The sequence below is a fragment of the Bos javanicus genome, chromosome 8, assembly GCF_032452875.1.
Source record: "Bos javanicus breed banteng chromosome 8, ARS-OSU_banteng_1.0, whole genome shotgun sequence".
In the NCBI taxonomy this organism is placed as follows: Eukaryota; Metazoa; Chordata; class Mammalia; order Artiodactyla; family Bovidae; genus Bos; species Bos javanicus.
This window is the reverse complement of record NC_083875.1, coordinates 8,251,937-8,260,259: the sequence shown is the minus strand read 5'-3', so window position 1 is coordinate 8,260,259 and position 8,323 is coordinate 8,251,937. Positions and strand designations below refer to the sequence as shown.

General features: G+C 54.0%; 1 protein-coding gene across 3 annotated transcripts in view; it reads left to right on the top strand.

The window, feature by feature from the left end:
- Positions 1-2,974: 2,974 nt before the first annotated feature.
- Positions 2,975-8,323, top strand: part of GATA4 (GATA binding protein 4) — a 54,565-nt gene continuing 49,216 nt past the window's right edge. The window contains exon 1 of one of the 3 annotated variants that reach the window (XM_061424999.1): positions 2,975-5,471. The gene's annotated coding sequence lies outside the window, so the exon portion shown is untranslated. The remainder of the gene's footprint in view (positions 5,472-8,323) is intronic. The other 2 variants (XM_061424997.1, XM_061424998.1) reach the window with 2 other exon arrangements.

The window sequence follows — 8,323 nt, the reverse complement described above, 5'->3', positions numbered from 1 at the left end:
GTGCCAGCCCCTGCTGCCCTCATACATCCTGCATTCTGGCATGTATGGGGGAGGAAGGGGTGTGTACAAGCAACCACAGATAAACGAATTTCTAACTGTGGGGAACAGAAGGCCTAGGGATTAAGCTAATTCACGTTTTTTTGTATTCCAGGAACATTTACTGTGCTCTTCCGCTGCACTGGGCACAGCCAGTGCTGCAACTTCAATAGTCCCTGATAGAGGAGGAGGGAGGGAGAGTCCACAAGTGAAAGAATGGTGCCCACATCACCAAGAGAGAGCCCAGAGGTGGCAGCTTAGGTCTCAAAGAGTAGGGCCCCGCCAGTCAGCTCAAAGACTCTGCAGGCTCAGGGCAGCCAGGGCAGTGGGTGCCAGAAGCTTCCGCTAGCGCTAGTGTCTGTTCCCTTGCCCTCCAGCCCCACCCCCCACCGAAGTCCTCTGTGAGGAAGGGGAGAGGGATCCAGGCTGGGAGAAGGAAGAGGAGGCATGAGAGGGCGTCAGCCTGGCCGCAGGGCGCCCGGTGCTCCGCGCCCCGCGCCCCGCTGGCGGCAAAGCCGGGACTTGCGGGCGCCTGGACCGGGTTTCAGTTCTGGCCTCTGCTGCCCCGGGACCTGAGGATCACTCTTCCCATTCAAAAAACTTTTGGCATCCTTCCCGAAATTAATGAAAACGTAGAGACTCCTTTTAGCCTTTCTTTCCCTTCCCACGGGCTCTTAGATTATGAGACAGGAGCTGTTTTATTTAACCTTGATTTTAATTTTTAAATGTGAGGCATATTCAATGAAATTTAGAAATATTTGAAAAACAAAACGAGGGTTTTTTTTTTTTTTTAAAGCATTTCGTTGTAGAAACTCGATATTAAATAGAATGCTGCTGGTGCTAAGTCGCTTCAGTCGTGTCCGACTCTGTGCGACCCCATAGACGGCAGCCCACCAGGCTCCTCTGTCCCTGGGATTCTCTAGGCAAGAATACTGGAGTGGGTTGCCATTTCCTTCTCTATTAAGTAGAATAAATAAAAGAATTAAGACTCAGAAATCTAGATTTGAGACCTACTTCAGAGAGCACTGGCTTTGCCACCTCCAACAATGGTTTTAACCGCTCTGGGTCTCTGAGTTTCCGTTTGTTCGAGGACGGGAATCTCTCTCCCTCTAGCACAGCGATGCTGTTGTTTCCTCGAAGGAAAAAAAAAAAAAAGGAATTCGAAAGTGTTCTGTAATCTGGAAATGACTCTAAAATATGGTAGGATGTGCCAAAAACTCTAGTCCTCAGGGCCGGAAGCAGGAGGAAGCGTTTGCGGTCTTTGAGTGAGAGCATGGCTTCGCCTTGCAACACCGGGTAGTATTTTTACAAGTTTGACAATTAAGAAGCCGAGCTGCCTTCTCCTCTCACGTCTGCCGGCCTTGAGGCTGGTAATTCCTTTCCGGGGTGCAGAGCACTCTACCCTCAGGAAGGGGGCGAGGGTCTCTATGCCCCCCTCCCACCAAGAATTCCCAGTGCCAAGGCACAGGGTTCAGGAGGGAAAGAAGGTCTACTAGCTTAATTCGTTCTGCATTTTTCCGTCCACCGGGATGGCCCTGCTCCGCACGCTAGTCCTTGGTGCTCCACTCGCGGAGGGTCGCGCTGCGCTCAGTGCGGGCTCCGCGAGTGAGGACCGACTGTCGGAGAGGGAGAAGGAATCGCCCGCAGCGCGAGGCCCCGCGGGGCAATTGGAGGGCAGCGAGGGGACTCGAGCCGGAAAACGCTTCAGCGCGGGTCCCTTTGCCTGTCTGCCCAGAGTCCCTGTGCACAGACTCGCAGAGTATCGTCCACACCTCGAAAGAATTCGTTACACAGGACGAGGGGTGACTTTTCTGGTCCCCTCTCTGGTTCTCTCTCTTTGCGGGTTTCTTGATTAGAAGACTTTGGGGGCCCACTGTTCTTTCCGGCGTCGTTGGTTTTTAGGGCTGGCGGCCGCCGAGGCTGATTTCCGCGGGGTCCCCAACGACTGCACCAGCCAGAACCGAGATTGTGGCACCGCCTTGCGCTTGGCTTAAAGCAAGCCCACTCCGGTCCCACCAGGAAATCCGGAGAACCCCACACGGAGAGACCCTCGCTGGTGTCACTGTGAATCCCATCGTCCACTGCTTATTAACTTCTTTTTTCAGGGAACTAGAGTTCCGATCCCTTTGTCCAACGTGTCCTGCCTACAAACCTGTCTCTAAGGTATGGACCGGCTCAAGTCCCAGAGGGCTTAATGGAGCAAGAAAACGCATCTTACTCTTGTGTCCAGGAGATTTTTTTTTTTTTTTAAGCGTAAAGCACATTTTAGTAATTCTTATTTCTCTAAAAATCTCACCACTTGACTCTTCATTAGACCCAGACTCCTAGTAAAAGAGGTCAAAGAATTTCACAGTATTACATTTTCCTTGCAGTCTATGGGAAAGAAAAGCGGAAAGAGGACGTGAATGGGGTTGGGCCATATCCCAGGCCAATTCAGAGCCTTCTCCTTAAAAATAGCCAGGAGTTCGAACCTCCAAACACAACCGCCCCCCCTCCTCCGACCCCCCTTCCTAGCGGCCTCCTGAACGTGGGAGAAGCCTGGGAACTTAGCGGCAGCCGATAAACCTCCTCCAGCCCGCGGGCCAGCGAGGCCTTGAAATGCTCTCTGCTCCTGGCAACGGCGAGCCGGCCCCAGCGGCTCCCGCCTCGCCCAAGGGAGGGAGGGGGCGAGCGAAGGAAGGAGGGAGGGAGCGAGGGAAAAAGAAACACCCTAAAAGAGTGGGCGGCTCGCCAACCACCCTCTGGACTGTCCTTGAGCTGGGCCCTTTGGGAAGAAACTTGGGGCGCTGGGCCCAAAGGTGGGAGCACACAGAATACATCGACACAAAATTCTCGGTCCCAGTAGCCTTCGTAGAAGCAAGGAATCTTTCGTGGACTCCTGGGCTTCAGCACACAGGAGAGCACGGGGGTTGGGGGTTGGGGGCGGTGAGGTGTGGCGTGGGTGTGGGGGCTGGTAAAGGAGCTCTAGCGCAGGCCTTGCCTGGAGCGGCCCCCTAGTGAATCCCGGCTGCCTCGAAATCAAGCGCTTAGAAAAATCAGGCTCTTCCATCAGGGGTCTCACAACAGCCACATACAGCAGGGACTGCTAAGTGACCCCTCCATTGCACTGGAGACTGGAGGTTGGGGAAGTGGGGCGAGGCCCCCCGCCGGTTACCGGGCTAATGCGACCCTCAGCACGCGCTCTCACGCCGCGGCCGACCCGGCACTGTGAAGGTAGCCTGCGTGGGAGTGGCCGTGTCCTTGGCTTTGGGGAGGACGCCCAGATGGCCGCTCCGCCAGATGCTAAGCTCCAAGGTCCAGTCTCCAGGTTCATCCCTTTTCGCCCTCTGGGGGTCGCGCGGACGGGAGGCAGCTCTGAGACTTGGGGCATCGCTGGAGCCACAAATTTCCAGGGAGAAGAGAGATGCGGACGCAGCTTCCTGCTCGGCTGAGCTCAGCCTTTCAACTCCTGAGAAAGCCCTCGTAGGCCCCTGACGCAGGCCTTTTTCTTCGTGGCTTTCTCGCTCACTCCAGTGGGAAGGAGGACCCGTTTCAAAGAGCGCAGGGGCCGTGCACCCTTCTCGGCTGCATCTGAAAGTGCGCTGGTCGGAGTGTCCCCGAGAAAGCGCCTTTTTCCAGGTCCAGCCTAGGGGATCCCCAGGACCCTCCTCCCCGCCCCCCCCCTCCCTCTTGAGTTCCCAGGCCTGGGATCTGCAGCACTAAACTCTGCCAGGCGCTGGCGAGGAGTTGGGGGAAGCTGGAGAAGGGACCGACACCTAGCACGCCACCCTCAGCTTCCGGGGCGCGAAGGGACCCGGCGGACAGCAGCCCAGGGAGCGGCGTCGGTTCACCCAGCCAGCAGCAGCCCTTCCGCCCCTCTGCTGGGCACCTCAGTATTCTCTCTTTCGCCTGAGCCTCTCTAGATCTCCGCACCTTTAGCTCAGGGAAGAGACTTGCCCGCGCAGCCGCGCTCAGTCCTTCCTCCGGGATTTTCCTGAGAATCCCCACGAGTTGGCCACGATCCCTTTGGGGGTTTCCTTCCAGCCAGCCCCTAATCCTAGCCTGGTTCTCGGCGCCCGGATCGCCCTTGCGCAGGCCGGGAATCCAAGACCGATTACCGACTGCGGAAGCGGGTCTCGCCTTGTATGTACCCTTACTTCGGAGGCGCACAGGTTTCTTGCAGGGAGGTATCCTGGCCCCCTCCCGACCCCTCCAATCTGGCTTGAGAAACCTGCGCTTGGGATAGAAACACGACCTTTGGCGGGTGGGGGGTGTTTAACCGAAAGCTCTTGAGAGCCACCGGCCGGCTGTTATCTGGAGCTGAAGGCTGCGGTAATCGATGGGTTATTTTTACGCGGTAATAGGGCCCTGTGATTGCTCTATTAACCTTTAGACCTGTCTGAGGGACTCTCCGGCTCGCAGCCCCGCTGCGCTGGGGCCTCTAGGCACTGACGCCGACTCCAAACTCAGGCCTGCCACCCTTCTCGCCCGGCTCGGGGCGGGGTGCTGAGCCCCTGGAAGAGTCATCTCGTCGGAGAAGCCCCGCTGGATTGCTGAGCTCCCCGAGCCCCTGCTAAGTCTCTTAGATTAGTGCGGCGGCGCCTCAGGCTGCAGAGAAATCGGAAAAATCTGAAGGCAGGAGGCCGCAGGGGCTGGGAGCTTCGCCATGAAAGCGTGGACTTTTTGCACAAACACAAAACTGTAGGCAGGAGCCTCACGGACTCCCTGGGCTACTGCGAAGGTGAAAGGGAGGGCGGGTTAGGTCTCCGCGCTCCGCTTGAGGAGGCTCATCCAAGTTTGGTGTCTCTTCCACTTACCCGGGATCTTGGACTACGAGGATCCCCACTGCCCACTATCACCCGGAGCCTTGCAGCCAGCCGGGGCACTCCCCGGTGACCCAGTGCCCCACACCCGAGCCAGGGTCGCTCCCAAGAGGTCACCTTCCCCTGATCAGCCCCGCCCCTCGCCCACCGCGTCCCTAGCCTCGGCTGGAACCCGACCACCAGGAGGCGTGGGGAGGAGGGACGAGGTGGAAGGCAGGGGAGGTCTCATTAATAAAGCTGACCCAGGGCAAAACCGCAAAATCGAATCGACCTCAGGCAGGGCGTGAGGTGGGGTGAAGCCCCGCGCCCAGGCAGAAGCACTTTGGCGTTTTCCGAGGAGATCCCAGAGCCTGGACTTTGCCTGCTGGGGGAGTTTTTTTGAACAGCCCCGCAGCCCGGCGCCCGGTGGAGGTGCAGCCGCCTCGGCGCACCCCCCGCCCCCTTCCCTTGCACGTGACTCCTGCGGGCCAGTCAACGCCGGCGAGCCGGGCCCAGGGGCCAGGGGCTCCGCGCCGCGAGCCGGGGGACTCCGCGGCGGCCGGCAGGGAGGCTGCGGGAGCTCTGCCGCCGCCTAAGCTGCCGCGGCGCCCGGGGGAGCGCGCGCTGGCCTCCAGGAAGCTCGAACCCCGGCAGGTACGGCTTTTCCCATCCCTCTCCCGGCTCTTTCTCCCTAGTCGCGGAACCCCGATCTCCACCGTGCGGGCTTGCCTGGGAGTAGAGAGAGGTAACTAGCGAGTGGAAAGGAGACGTCGGTCATCCCGGGTCCCTAACCTTGCCCAGAGTCGGCTCTCCTTTGGCTTAGCAGTTTCTTTAAAGCTAAGTGAGATTTAGGGGCAAAGTGGAGAGGAATCTTCTACGAGCTTCTGGATTTTTTCTGTATGAACTTGGACGTTTTTAATCCCCGCCCCTCGTGCGGATTTCCCAGCCCTTGTCTGCCCCTCGCAGGACTGGGCCTTGGTGGCGATGATGGCCGTGAGAAATCATCCTGACCAACTGACCCGGGACCGGCCGCCCAGCGGCTCGAACACGTAGAGACTCAGACGGAGGACTGTCGCCCATGGGCGACAGAGTGGCGGTGGGAGGCGGCGCAGCTGGGCCTCAGGGCCCCGGGGAGGCGCTCAGAAGTCGGGAATGGCTGCTGAGCGCCCGCTCTTTTTATGCCTCCCAGTCTTCCCATCCGGGGTCCAGGGAACTAAACGCCCCTCACGCAGCTAGCAACCCCACCCACCCACAGTGCTTCTGGATGAGATTAGCTGGGGTTGGGGGGGCGGGTGGTAGGGAAGGGCGGGAACCCGGCGTAGAGCGGTGATGTCCCTCAACTGGCCAGGGCTAGCTACCGCGTCCACGAAATTCTGTCGCTTGACCTTGGGCTGGGGGGTGATCTAGGGGATCAGAGGATGCCCAAGTGGTGAGCTGCCACTAGGCTGAGAGAACGAGGGGCCTTGGGGTTGGTCTCAGAGGGTGGGGAGGGACCCAGGGCTCGTGGGAGTCCGGGCCAGCGCTGCCGGGAAGGTTGGGGAAGCGCCTCGGGGAAGTATTTCCTGTGTTTCTCAGAAAAGGAACTGCAGCCTAGAGCAGGTTAGAGGCTTTAAAAGAGAGAGAGTTTTTATTAGGGTGACGGGGTGGTTCCCACCCACCCTACCCCCCCACTTCTGGATCTTCACGTCCCCCTCAGCGATCAGGTTCATTATTGCCAGAGAGTGTGTGCGTTCGGGAGTGACAGTTTTCTAGGCAGCAGGCCGCGGGGGAAGGCGCCAGCAGAACCGAAGGAGCAGGAGTGACTGTAAATGGACGAGAACGTTAGGGCGCTCTCCATCCTCCCCGCTGGCAGAATTTATCAGAAAAGGGCTGTGCGCTAACTCAGTAAGGAAAAAAAGCATTCCTGTCCGGCCTGTGAATCGGGGTGAACTGGGATGAGTGATCAGGAGGAGAGGGAAAACTGGGCGCAAGTCTGAATCTCCAGAGGCCAGACCTTTTCTGCCATTCTCAGGAGTTCTGTCTGTATCTTCTCTGGGTGGCCTGCGTCGGAGTCTCAATTACAGAAACAAGCAACAGTCTTTTAAAGGGAGCAGTTAATTTCTTGTCTTAACAGAAAGGTCTATGGTGGTATTTTCTCCACCTTCTATTGTTCAGTAATCCAACTCTTAGGTAATGTATCAGCCATTTTAAAAAGGCAGAGAATGCAGTAAAGACAAATGTTAGACTTATGGCATTTTCAGCGTTTATATTTTAAAGCTTGTTAAGTTAGCATCTGTATGTATATTGGAAATTGGATTACAAAATTATAAATCTTCCTTTCCTGCAGCTATGTGAGAAAAGAAATATATAACGTTTGTTTTAGAACTAGGGGGGTATTCCAGAAAATTCAATGAAATAGGTCAACTATTGGATTTTAAAATTAAATACTGAATATTTTATTAAGGTAAGCCTGTGTAATTTACTTATTGAAGCCTAGGTATTCCATTAGGTATTAATTTTTTGTGTTCATTTTTGAAGGGGAAAATTGATTTCAGGTCAAATTTTTTAATATCCATCCTCTAACTAAACTTCTTATTGGAAGGAAATGTTCACCAAACCAATAATTTATCAGAGTTTTGAAAGCAAATAATAAACCACTTAAGAGTTAACATATGACTATATAATATAGTGCTATCCTATTATTATTAGTGATGTTATTAATGATGAAAAGCATTATATATTATATTAGAAATTCAATTTCCAGAACTTTTACTGGAATAAAGATGACCATTTATTATAGTACATAATACATCAGAAGCACTTTCTTTTGATACATTAGAAATTTTTAATAGTAATAATAGCCAAGTATATAGAATTTAGAATCCTCACAGTGACCCTACAAGATAATTACCTTTAATATATGAATTTTTGCAAATGAAGAAACTGAAGCATGGGGGTTAAGTAATATGTCTACAGTCATTCATTTAGTAAGTGGCAGAGCCTGGATTTAGTACATAATTCAGTTAATAACTCTATAAGTTTGCTATTGCAATAAAAAAAATTGTTAAGAGTACCTGCATTTTCTTAAGGAGAAAAGTGGGCACGGACTGGACAAACTTAAACTCTGGAGTCCTTCAGATTTTGTCCCCCACCTCTTTTAATTGTACTTTGATCTTAGAGGAGTTTTAAAACTTTTGGATGCTTCAGTTCTGCCTTTTGTAAAATGAGGAGAGAAACTTCTGCTTAGTGGACTTGTAAAGAAAATGACCTGGAACCAAGCAGGTGCTTCAGAACGTAGCATGCTTGGTTTTTATCAGAAAAATTGCCTGGTGAAATCAAACACAGGATGCAAGGAAACAATCAAGTCCTACAAACTGTTTCTGTCCCCCAAGCAGTCTCATTGGTGTTCTGATTCCATACGTGGCTGGACCTGTGATTCCATGTGCAAAACCCACTCAATGAATTGGAGATCCAGTGAGTTCTATAGTTCTGTAAAGCGACTGTACATTTCTCTCACTTTTCTCATC